The 13,483-nt window shown below is 36.7% G+C and overlaps 1 non-coding gene across 1 annotated transcript; it reads right to left on the bottom strand.

Annotated features, from left to right (window-relative positions):
* Positions 1-13,060: 13,060 nt before the first annotated feature.
* TRNAV-AAC (transfer RNA valine (anticodon AAC)) lies at positions 13,061-13,133 on the bottom strand. Its single transcript has one exon. It is a non-coding gene; the product is annotated as a tRNA-Val (tRNA).
* Positions 13,134-13,483: the final 350 nt, after the last annotated feature.

The raw sequence follows: 13,483 nt of genomic DNA, 5'->3' as shown, positions 1-13,483 counted from the left end.
AATACAATTGTATGGTGTGGCAAGGGGACGCACTTGAGGGTGTGGTTCGCCTTAAGGATAAAAATGCTCTACTTATAGTAGAGGGTACATAGACCATTTAATGACACAGCGGCTGATTCTATGCACCGGACTAGCTCGCGGAATAAAACTCAGAGCTTTCAAGATTTACCAATTCAACAAGGAGCAGGCCAAACCCCTGCTCCAAATCCTCGGCCAGGAGTAAGCCGTGTTTGAAACATTCACATGGACATTATTTTAGTGCAGAGTAAGGTATTGTGACTTTCGTGAGCGTTAATTTACTCTCGCTCACCGCCAGTTAGATTCTACACAAGTTGTGAGCGGGAGTAAATTTACGCTCACGAAAATCACATTGCCTTACTCTGTTTTAGTGTGTATCCAATACCGCCGTCATCGGTAGGACGAGGTCGAAATTAATTATCGAATTTCAAAAATTGAGATATGTAGCTGAAGTTTTGCACAAAATCCGTCTGTATCGGCTCATGTTTTTGAAAGCTCCCATGCAACCCGACATTTCTCTTGGCTCGTACAACCTTCCACCATCGTGTTCACAAATCAACCACCAGACTTTTTACCTTGAATGCCATACTTTTCTGGATTATGAGAAAACTGTTTGGAAAGAATTCGACGAGGGCTGTTCAGCCTCTAGGATCCTCGGGTAGCTGAAGCCACTTATTATACCCGCTGGTTGAATATACAATTTTCCAGCAAATGGCGACGGGACTATCTTCGTCTTACGTTCCCTAAGGATCCAAGAGTAAGGAAACTTATTCCTGAAGTCAAAATCCTAGTTGTCTAGCCCAAGCGGAAACAGTAACTAGACCAACCTGAACCAATGCAGTATTAATATAGGCGTGACAGTGATAGTTAAAGAGTACGCCGCATGGTGGTTTAAAAATCGAGTTTGCTGACCAAAACCCCTGTTTCTATCGTCAAGGATTTCCATACGGCATTCGATAGCAAACATTGAAACTTTCATCGTGTGGCTTTAGAGATATTGAAACTAAAAAAAAATACGGTACCTCCCCTCACCCCAAAAAGTAAAAAAAAATACTGCAATATTACGCGCTATATCTTCTGAACGGAGCAACCTCCAAACCTTGGATCACCTAATATTTTGTCCAAATGTAGTTTTACTTCAGAAATCGGTCTTCTTTGGAGGTACCCTAACTCCCCCACAAAAGCTCATCATTTTTGTTTAAGCGCAGTTTAGGATCTGTTCGAAGAAGCTTTAGATTAAGCGATTTTATGTTTTTCGTGGGCAAGTCCATGATACCTGACATCGTGACCCACAACCTCTAAATTATAAAGTGATCAACTGAAATGACTGGTGGGCACAAAGTCTATCTAAAGAAATGACTCCCAAAATAAAATCCACTTCCAAAATGGACTATGTCGGTCCATTCCTTCCATTACATTCTCTTCAAAACTTTTGAGCTTCAGACAAAATATATTTTTCGTCGGCAAGTTCATACTTCCAAAATGAACCACAAAATCTGCACAGCCGGTATTAGATTCGATATTGAAAAAGTATTTGAAAAAGTATTTGAATCCGCAAACATAGGCTGGGAAGCAATATAACCTGAAATAATAATTTAATATCTTTCATACATAAAAGGTAAGCGTGTGTCATCCAGATAAAGGATACCTAACCAAATATTGATTAATAGATTTTTTTGTTCCTTTAATTGTCTTAGTTTAAGTTAGAATAGAGGCCACTCCTTCGGGTACCTCACGTGAAAAGTTAAACAATGCTCCATAAATTGCACATAGTAATATTTCTTAAAAATAGATTAGGATGGAATTTGAACTATATGGACTTACTCCTTCAGGTACTTCCCACACACAAAATTTCCCTTTACCTCGGTACAGTGTGTTTTAGGGACAAGTCCATACTTCCTGAGATAATAATACAAAAGATGTAAAAAAAACAGTAAGCACCAATTCAAATGAGTGATGAGCATTATAACTTATGAAATGAGCACCCGATTTGACCTTAATTTTGCCATCGTAAAATTTCTTCCAAGACCCTGTATATTAGACAACATCTTTAGATACGCCACAGACTTTCAGAATTTCACTTCAATGCAGTTTAAGGGCTGTCTATAGATCGTTTTCAGCGATATTCTGGTTTTCGACTCCATGCTTCCTGACACAATGACCGACTAAAATTGCTGGTGGGCGCGGTATCTACTCGCTTCAATCCAAACCAAATGTAATTTATTCGGAACATCCACAAACGTTAAGATAAATACCCTGAAAGTCTCTATTTTTATACCCTCAGCATTTATGCTAACGAGGGTACATACACTTTCATACGGGCAACATGTGCCTCATCGAAATAATGGTTTAAGACCCCAAGTATGTTTGGACGAAATGTGTTTCAGATAATTTGGAGTCGATTGAGCAATGTCCGTCCGTCTGTCTGTCTGTCTGGCTGGAGCGCACGACAACTCTCGAAGGGATGAACCGATTCGGTTCAAATTTTGGCTTTCGTAATATTTTGCCCAATCTTAGTTTAAGTTCGAAGATGGGCTATATCGGCCCACGATAACTCTTGAAGAGAGTAACCGATTAGGTCCATACTTTGCACATCGTGAAATTTCTACCAGGTTTAGATAAGGTTCTAGTATGGACTCAATCGGTCCACTCCTTCGGGTACCTCCCACACTAAATTTCGGAGAAGTTCAGTTTAAGATCTGTTCGCGAATCTCTTTGATTTTTCTTGTAGCAACTTGTATTCACTGTCCCGCTAACGACGGTACATGTCTTATTAGGGGCAAGTCCATACTTCCTGAGAAAATAGCCTGAAAGATGCAAACAATCCCCAATGACACCGTGTGTAGTGGTTGGAGCGCAAGACAACTCTCGAACGGATCGACCGATTTGTCCAAAATTTGGCCTTCGTAATATTTTATCCAAACATAGTTTAAGTTCGAACATAAGCCATATCGATTTTGATTTTTTTGAAGCAACTTGCATTCGCTGACTCAATTTCGACGGTAAAAGTTGTTTCAGGGCAAGTCCATACTTCTTGAGAAAACCACCCGAAAGTTGTAAAAAAATCCCTATGGCGCAATATGAAGTGGCTGGCTTTCCTGATATTTTGTCATACTTTCAGTTTGAAGATAGGCAATACCTGTCCACAACTTCCAAAATGTCACTTAAATGGTATGTACGATACCTCTTCAAGAAATTTGGTCCAAACTTTGGATCTCCTAATATTTTGTCCAAATTTAGTTTAACTTCTAAAATGGAGGCACCTTAGAGTACCTCCTCCACAAAAGTTCAACATTTGTGTCTAAGTGCAGTTCAAGGTAAGGAAATGTATACCGATGCTGTTCGTTTTTGTCCTGCTTACAAAGGTATTATGTTTTCCGTAGACAAGTCCATGCTTCCTGGCATACTGGTCCATAAGCTATATGGTGACTCACTGAAATTACTAGTGGGCGCGATATCTATCGAAAAGATATGACTCCCAAAATAAGATCTACTTCCATAATGGACTATATCGGTCCACTCCTTTAAGTACCTCCTCTGCAACACTTTTGAACTTTAATCCTAATCCATATTTTCGTCGCAAGTTCAAATGTCCAAACAAGTGTGAAAAGCGTTAAGTTCGGTCGGGCCGAACTTTTTATACCCTCCACCACAAATTTCAGCCATTTCGGTGGATTAATGTGGCCACAACCTTCAAAATACCGAAAATCGGAAGTTATTGGGGCTATATGATGGCGCGGACCTATACCTACAAATTTCTGGCGGGGAAGTTTTATATCCCCAACGAAGACTAAATACCAAATTTCAGCCATCTCGGTGTGATAATGAGGCCAAAATCTTCAAAATACAGAAAATCGGGAGATATCGTCCTATGGGGGCTATATCAAAACGTGGGCCTATATAAACATTTTATGGTCGAAATGTTTCTTAGCCTCTGGAAACACAAAATACAAAGTTGCAACCGATTCTGTTGTCAAATAGGACTAATACATTCAAAATATATTAAAATGACGCGTACTTTATATGGGGCGTTATATGGGGGCTATACCAAAACGTGGACCTATATAAACCAACTTTGGTAGGAATGTTTTTTGGCCTCTGGAGACACAAAATACCAAATTACAACCAATTCGGTGGTAAAATGGGACAAATATCTTAAAAATTCCTTAAAACGACGACGCGTCACGCGTCAGTTTGTATGGGGGCTATACGAAAGCGTGGACCTACATAGCCCACTTTCAATACCAAAAGTCCTACGTTCAAATAATATATTTTCCCAAAATTTTATCCACCTACGTCAATCCGGTCGGACGCTAGAGTGATTTCCACAGACGGACAGACGGACAGACAGACAGACGGACAGACGGACGGACATGGCTATATCGATGTAGAATTGCACGCTGATCAAGAATATATATAGTTTGTGGGGTCTACAATTATTATTTCGAGTAGTTACAAACGTAGTGACAAACTTAAAATACCCCCATCCTATGGTGGAGGGTATAAAAAAGGCCACATAATAATGAAAAGACCATAAATACATTTGATCTGACCGTAGGTGAAAGTTTAAATTCACATAGGCTGAGGGTATATATCTGTCGGTAAAGCCGACAGAAAAATTTTTACTTGTTTATTACAAATTCATACGTCCAAACAAGGCCACAAAATTCCAATAAATACATAATTTGTTCGATCTGTCCACAGATTTCTCAATCCACACAGGTTGAGGGTAAATCTCTGTCGGCAGAGCCGAGTGATCGTTTTTCATGTTATACCCTACACCACTATGTGGAAAGGGTATTATATGTTTGTTTTGGTGAAAATTCATGTGACACCGTGAAATATTCGTCGGAGACCCCCAATGTTGTATACCAATCTTCATATCTCGTCGAGATAAAGCGATTTTGAGATGTGTCTCCGTCTGTCCATTATAAATTGTAATCAAACTCTAGGCAGCAATTATGGACCGATGGTCACGAAATTTAGTATGGAGGTCGGTTTCACATCAGAATAGATCGCTATTTTAATTGGTGATGATCGTGAAATATTTAGCGGGTGAAATGGACCAAAAACATAATTTTTATCCGATTTTGTAGCTGCTCTGTAGGTCGCAGTAATAGTCTGATCGCCTCGAAATTTTTAATAAGGTAAGAGTATATGACAAAGAAGAAGTTTGCAATTTGAGATCGCGATCAGATAATATTTAGAGGGTTAAATGGACCACAACTTTTGTGTGAAAATTGTGAACATTTTTAATATACAGTTTATATCTTTTTTTCTGGAAGAGACATTCCGGGCAAGTAAGCTATACTTCGAAGAGGAACGCTTGACCTTTCTTTTGATTTAAATTGTGTTGGTGTAGATGATAAGATAACAGAGTTACAGCCTAATATACCCAGTTGTTTGTTTGTAGTGTTATCATAATCACGCTAGAGTTCGCAATTATAGCTCAATAATCACGAAATTTTGCATGAGGTAAATGTTTAGGTAGAAGAAGATGCTCACAATTTTGGATGATGATCTGATATTATTTAGCAGGTAAAATGGACCATTACTTATGTATGAAAAATACAAAAAAATATTTTTGGTCTATATTTTATTTCTTGAAGGGCATATGCCGGCAAAGTAGACTACATTTGGAAATAGAACTACTGATTTTCCTCCTGATGCAAATTGCAATCTCGTGTTTGCTAGATAACGGACCTACTGCTTAATATAATGTGTTTTGTGTAGAGAACCACATTTTCCTATTCCCAGTTTTTGCATTATTGCAAATTACATGGTGCCCTAACGTTTTGATTGTCCAATTGGATTTTTATACAAATATTGTATCATGGGTCGCTTTGCCACCTTTTTGCAAAACGATTCCGCAGCCAAGCAAAATCAAATTTTCAACGGTGGCAAAATATCCTTCAGTAAGGTTTGCGACATTTTCTGAGTATTTCAGCCATATAAAACTTCTCTACAAGTGGTGTCTTAACGCACGCCGTTTGGACTCGGAGCTAAGCTGTGGGTCCCATATCATTGAGTGAATATGAACTGGGGTACACTCACTCATTGATATGAGATAAGTCTCCCTTGTCCCATCTGGGACGATTGGTGTGATACGGTACCAGAATCCACAAAGTTATTTCTTACAAAAAGTTTATTTGTTTCATAAAGAAATTTTGATTTGTGAAAAGCTAATTCCCAGTGGTAAAGGTGTAGGCTTTGGCTTACTTGTTACTAAATAAATTAAATAGAGGAAACCTTCATACCAAAATTGGAGGACATGGACCCACCGGTACGCCAAGATTTAAGGGGTATTAATTAATGGGGATCTTCTCAGATGTGTACTTCGGTACGGAAAGTCTCTGATCGCCACTCACTTGGGAATGGCCAGAGATGATTCATTTGCTGAATTTTCCAAGCAGCTCACTACTTCCGATTTTAAATGAAGTATTCCCTGGTAATATCGTACAAACAACCGTTTGTCGATAGCTAGAGTGAGAAGGCGACCCGGCCTAGAGGGTTTTGTTGGCAATCCCAACGCTAGGATCGGATGTTGTGGTCTAATCAGCCTCACATCTTAAAGGAACCCGATTGCAACGTAGTGTCTGTTTCCACATTGGGCGACTACAAACAGCGTCTGTACTCCAGAGGAGCGGCTGAATTCTAGAAGGAAAACTATATACCCATCAGAAGGCAACGGGAAACCACTGATGTCCCATCCCTTGAAAATGATGCAATTATGAATACAACACAAAACATACGGCCCTCAATCTCTGGTAACTCGAGGTTGCTAAGAATCCCCGGAGGTAAAACAAAACAACAACTAAAAATTGGAACATGGAATGTCCGCAGTTTATTCGAGCCTGGCAAACTAGCCAACACACTTAATGAAATGGAAAGACATAATATTGATATACTCGGCGTATGTGAAACATGGTGGCCAGAAGCAGGTGAATTTCTATCCCAAAATTTTAAAATTTATTACTCGGGAAACCTTAACAGAAACCATAGAAACGGAGTTGCAATAATTGTCAAAGCCCATATTGCCAAATGTATCACAAGTGTTATTTTAAAATCTGACAGGACCATGATGATAAAAATTATGGCCAAGCCACTTAATATAAATATTTTGCAAGTATATGCTCCTACAGCTGACAAAACCAACGAAGAAGTAGAACTCTTTTATAATGAAATTGGTGAACTCCTTAATCTGACAAAACCACATGAAATAACGATTGTTCAGGGAGACTTCAACGCGAAGGTAGGAAGCATCGCTGTCCCAGGAACAAGTGGACAGTATGGATTGGGAAATAGAAATGAAAGAGGTGACAGACTAATAGAATTCTGCCAAGAACACCGAATGAAAGTAGTAAACACATATTTCTGCCTACCCCCCAGACGACTGTACACGTGGAAATCGCCACAAGATAAAACAGGAAACACAATTAGAAACCAAATTGATTTCATTCTCATAGATACGCGCCACTTTACGTCAATAACGAAGGCCTCGACATACCCAGGAGCAGATGTTCCTTCTGATCATAATCTTCTTATGGCAAATATGTGCACAAAGATTATATCTAAATCCAAAAAAACACATCGTAAAAAACTTGATATTGGAAAACTTGCAAATCCCCTCATTAAAAGTAATATAACACATAACTTAAATTTGCAACTGAACACAATTAATGCTGATGAGGTTGAAAATATATGGGAAAGAGTTAAAACTACCATAAACACCATATCTCAACATGATCTGGGAAACTACACAAAACCAAAGAATAAGGATTGGATGACGGATGAAATTCTACACCTTATCGATGAACGCCGAAAATACAAAAATTCAAATTACGAACTGTATTGGGAGCTCAACAGAGAAATTCAAACAGCAATACGAGCTGCAAAAACCGCTTTTTTGAATAATCAATGCGAAGAAATAGAAAGATTGAGAAACCTACACGCTGATTACAACCTACACAAGCAATTAAAGGAAGCTGCTGGTGTATATCGTAAAACAACTTCTGCTGTACTATACAATGAGAGCAATGAAGTAGTGACTGAAATTAGCGAGAAAAAAATAATTTGGAAAGACTATATACAAAAGCTCTTTACAGATGATAAAAGATCATGCTACGAAAATGAATCCACGCAAATATTGTCTGGAACGAGCATAACGGATTCTGAAGTAGAATGGGCCATTAAATCTTTGAGGGACAAAAAAGCAACTGGGCCTGACGAGATACCTTCAGAAATATTAAAACTCATTGATGGAAACAATCTACAACTATTTACCAAACTTTTCAACCATATATATGACACAGGACAATTTCCACAAGACTGGCTGAAGTCCACGTTTATATATACCGAAGAAGAGCCATGCCAAACGATGCAGTGACTATAGACTCATAAGCCTTATGAGTCATACATTAAAGATATTCCTTAAAATAATTCATAATAGGATATATGAAAATGCGAGAAATCAATGGGAGATACACAATTCGGATTTAAGGAAGGAAAAGGCACACGAGAAGCTTTGTTTTGTATCCAAGTTCTTATACAAAAATGTCGGGAAGTTCAGAAGGACGTATTCATATGCTTCATCGACTACGAAAAAGCCTTTGACACGGTAGAACACGATAAGCTGATCGAAATAATCAAGTCTATTGGAATAGAAGACAAAGAAATAAGAGGCTAAAAATTAATATCCAAAAGACTAAGTTCATGGTGATTAGTAGAAAGAATTCGCACACGGAAACATCTTTAAAAATACATAACTGTACTATTGAAAGAGTAAAATGTTTTAAATACCTAGGCGTTCTAATTAATGAGGAATGGGACAACAGCAAAGAAATTAAATGCAGAATAGAGATGGCAAAGGACGCGTTTTCCAAATATAAAAAAGTGTTAACAAGCCATAACATAAACACTGAAACGAAGACAAGATTCGTTAAAAATTATATTTGGTCAGTATTGCTATATACAGTTGAAATTTGGACCATTAAAGCTGTAGACATTAAAAGACTCGAGGCATTTGAGATATGGGTTTACAGAAGAATACTAAAAATACCCTGGACAGCTCACATATCGAACGAAGAGGTTCTCAGAAGAATGAACCGCACCCGAGAACTTACAACGCATATTAAAAAGCAAAAGAGTACATACCTAGGACACATTATGAGGAATCCCAAATATAAACAACTGCAATTAATTCTCCTAGCAAATATAGAAGGTAGAAATTCCAGAGGTAGAAAAGAAACAACCTGGCTCAAGAACATACAGCAATGGACCGGATATCATAACGCAGACCACCTTATCAACACATCACGAAATAGAGAACTCTTTAGTCAAATCATAAATAACATTTAATGAAAATAGAAACTATGTAATTGTATGATCGCTAATATTCGAAAATCGAATAAGCAAATAAAGAAGAAGAATTACTTTTGCAAAATTAACCAATTTCCGTATCAAAATATACATCATTTTTGCTGAAATTTGTTTGTATTTTTAAGGGGTGACAAGTATCCCTGCAAAATACAGATCCACTTGGATATATCGCCAAAATTTTTAGTTAGGTGGATAAATATACACAAAAAACCCTATGTGCCTAAAAATTAAAAAAAAACCCTAAAACTATTCTACGGATTTTGATTTGTTTGAATTCTTCGTAAACAACTGAAAACTTAAGATCTTACCTGTCGAACAACGTTAAAATTATGAAAATATCTCTATCCGTCCAAAACGTAACAGTCGAAGTTCTCTATACGAGTAATGAAGTATTTTTGTCTCCAGCAGTTACGAGTTACGGTACAAAGATACTATTTTCTGACTCAGAGTGATTGCTGATGTTCGTTATAGAGAACATCGACTATACTCATTTATATTTATTCTTTGCAGTTCTTAGATACTTTACCTTTACCATTTATTCTAGAAGACTTTAGAACTCATGAAAGATCAAGTACACTGTGCGTATGAGTAATACAGATAATGTAATTAATATTAATAATACCTCAATGAGTGCGACATAAAAAATGTATGGTTCAGAAAAGGCTTAAATTTATTAAAATTTAATTAACTGAGAATCTGTTAAATTTTGAAACCACTACTTCATCTTGAATAACTACGATTTGGCTTTGAACAATTTCCGTTAATAGAGATAGTGGCATCCCACATATGAAAGTCCATAACTTCAAAACTCGTTTTCATGATAAAACTCCTAGAAAAACATTACTGATATCTTATGATTTTAAATTGAATTGCTGATATCATTTCCAGCAAAAATACTCATTGCAAAACCCCCAACTAACCCATTATTGTAACAAGTGCATGTCGCGCAATTTGAGTAGTTATTTTACATAACTAGTTAAATAAGCAGTTACTAAAAGTCACGACTACTTATTTTACTACTTACACTGTGCAACACGAAAATTATTAACCATATTCTGACACCGCAGTGTAATAGAACACCAAAAATGAGAAGACACGTGTCTCGCCGTTTTTCCCTATCTCATCAACTTTCGCGGTTATAGGCCTCCAAAGGTTTGAGGCTTTGATGTAAAAAGGGTCAATAAGTCAGGACTATATCTTCCAAACCGTTAGGAAATTTGAACTTATCTCAGAGGCAAAGTTGTAGCTCTTGTCTTAAAGAACAAAAATTGTGAACACATATAACCCGTTAAGCTTCATCTGCAAGGTCAAAATCGCCCTGGTCAAATTTCTTTTAAAACTTTTCTCAAGTTTTGTTATACAGCTTTCAAACCGATCAAATTTGAAGCAAACAACCTACTACAAAAATGTACCTCAGATCTCAATAAACATCTTTCTAGAATATACGAACTCTGTAGAAACGGATCTTAATGGTCAAAATAGCAAAACAATTGGGATTTTTATCCTATTTTCTAGGATTCTGCTCCATAGATATTAAACCGTTCAAAATTCAAGAAAACAATCAACCACAATAGTATAGCAAAGGCTTCAATAAACAACTTTCTGGAATATGCGAAATGTCTATGAACGGTTCTTAATGGTAAAAATAGCAAAAATCTTTTGAAAATATACAATTTTTATACTTTTTTCTCAGACTCTGGTCGAAAGATACGCAACCGCCCAAAAATTAAGGATACCGTCAACCACAAAAATGTACCTAAGATTTCAATAAACAACTTTTTAGAACATATGAACATTCTAGGAATGATTCTAAGGGCTGAAATTCACGAACAATTAACTTTTTTTAACATTCCCCCTGCTCAGGTTTGGAAATAACAAATTGTTAAAAACTCAAGGAAATTTGAAAGGTTTGTTATTTACGGAACCGAACCGGAAAGAATGACCTAAAATAATCGAATTTTGAGCTTGAAGAATCGTTCCTAGAATCTTCAATTGTTCTAGAAACTTGTTTGTTGAAATCTAAGGTACATTTTTGTAGTTGACTGTATCCTTAATTTTTAGGCGGTTGCGTATCTTTGGACCAGAGTCTGAGAAAAAGTATAAAAATTGGATATTTTCAAAAGATTTTTGCTATTATTACCATTAAGAACCGTTCATAGACATTTCGCATATTCCAGAAAGTTGTTTATTGAAGCCTTCGCTAAACTAATGTGGTTGATTGTTTTCTTGAATTTTGAACGGTTTAATATCTTTGGAGCAGAATCCTAGAAAAGAGGATAAAAATCCCAATTGTTTTGCTATTTTGACCATTAAGATCCGTTTCTACAGAGTTCGTATATTCTAGAAAGATGTTTATTGAGATCTGAGGTACATTTTTGTAGTTGGTTGTTTCCTTCAAATTTGATCGGTTTGAAAGCTGTATAACAAAACTTGAGAAAAGTTTTAAAAGAAATTTGACCAGGGCGATTTTGACCTTGCAGATGAAGCTTGACGGGTTATATGTGTTCACAATTTTTGTTCTTTAAGACAAGAGCTACAACTTTGCCTCTGAGATGAATTCAAATTTCCTAACGGTTTGGAAGATATAGTCCTGACTTAATGACCCTTTTTACATCAAAGCCTCAAACCTTTGGAGGCCTATAACCGCGAAAGTTGATGAGATAGGGAAAAACGGCGAGACACGTGTCTTCTCATTTTTGGTGTTCTATCACACTGCGGTGTCAGAATATGGTTAATAAAAAATGACTCAAAAAATTACACACAGTGTTATTTATATTGTCAAAAAATAACTACTACTTTCTCGCGACATGTCTTTGTTAAAATAATGGGTTAGCAGGGGGTTTTGTAATGAGTATTTTTGCTGGGCAAATAAAAGCTTATTTCAAACATTTAAAACATTGCTACAAATTCCAATATGACACTTTCAGATTCGTCCCTGCGTTATGTTATATTTGACCAATAACAATATTGAATGTTGGTTTGTTGATTTTAATGTGTGTTGCCAACAATCCTCTTTTTCTTCTGTTACAAAATGTTTATAGTTGGAATGTTATGACCAATGTGGTTGTACGTGTTTGTGTGTGCATTCGCAAATAGCCATCGTTCCTTCCGCCATAGCATACAAGTGGCGACAACCACTTGTATAATAACATTTATGTCCCTTGTATGTTTATTTATTTATTTTACTATCCTCTGTTTGCTGCAATCGGGGCGGCTATACAAATGTCAAGATTCATTTTGAATTATGGCCAAATATTTTTGCTGAATGGGTCATATGTAAAGTGAAGGAATTTCCCATAAATTGGACGGGGTATAGCAAACACTAAAAACAAATTAACAAATAACTGGAGGGATGAAAAGGGAAAGACACTTGTGCTTGCCAAAGGGCTTGGACAGTGGTCGCAAAGTTAAATTAAAATTATTGCCTATTTTAAAAACCTAAATAATTGTAATAAGCTGCGGTTCCTTGGAGCGGTTTCCTTTGCATTATACCCCCGATGATATATTAAAACTGAACAGTTATAAAAACATTGACGGATTCGTTCTTTACTGAATAATTTTCTATGCTATTAAATAAAACCACTGTTCTTTTAGTTCATCATTCTTTTTTGCCTGAGTAGCATTATTTTTTATTTCCTTGTTATGTTTAAAAAGTTAACATCACTGTTTCCGCCCGGGATTGAACCGGGGGCCTTCCGCGTGTTAGGCGGATGTGATAACCACTACACCACGGAAACACATACATACACAGGCTAAACCAATATGGATACTTATAGAAGGTCTTCTATCTATAGAAGACCTGTAGAAAGTCTACTATTTATAGAAAAACAGTTAGCTATAGAAGACCTACAGAAGGGCCTCGATCTATAGAAGACCTATAAAAAGTTTTCTATCTATAGAAGACCTATAAAAGGTCTTCTATCTATAGAAGACCTATAAAAGGTCTTCTATCTATAGAAGACCTATAAAAGGTCTTCTATCTATAGAAGACCTATAAAAGGTCTTCTATCTATAGAAGACCTATAAAAGGCCTTCTATCTATAGAAGACTTATAAAAGGTATTCTATCTATAGAAGACCTATAGTTG

This window comes from Musca autumnalis, unplaced genomic scaffold (genome assembly GCF_047663935.1).
Source record: "Musca autumnalis isolate F117 unplaced genomic scaffold, ASM4766393v1 scaffold_2, whole genome shotgun sequence".
Lineage (NCBI taxonomy): Eukaryota > Metazoa > Arthropoda > Insecta > Diptera > Muscidae > Musca > Musca autumnalis.
This window is presented reverse-complemented; position numbering and strand designations above follow the sequence as displayed.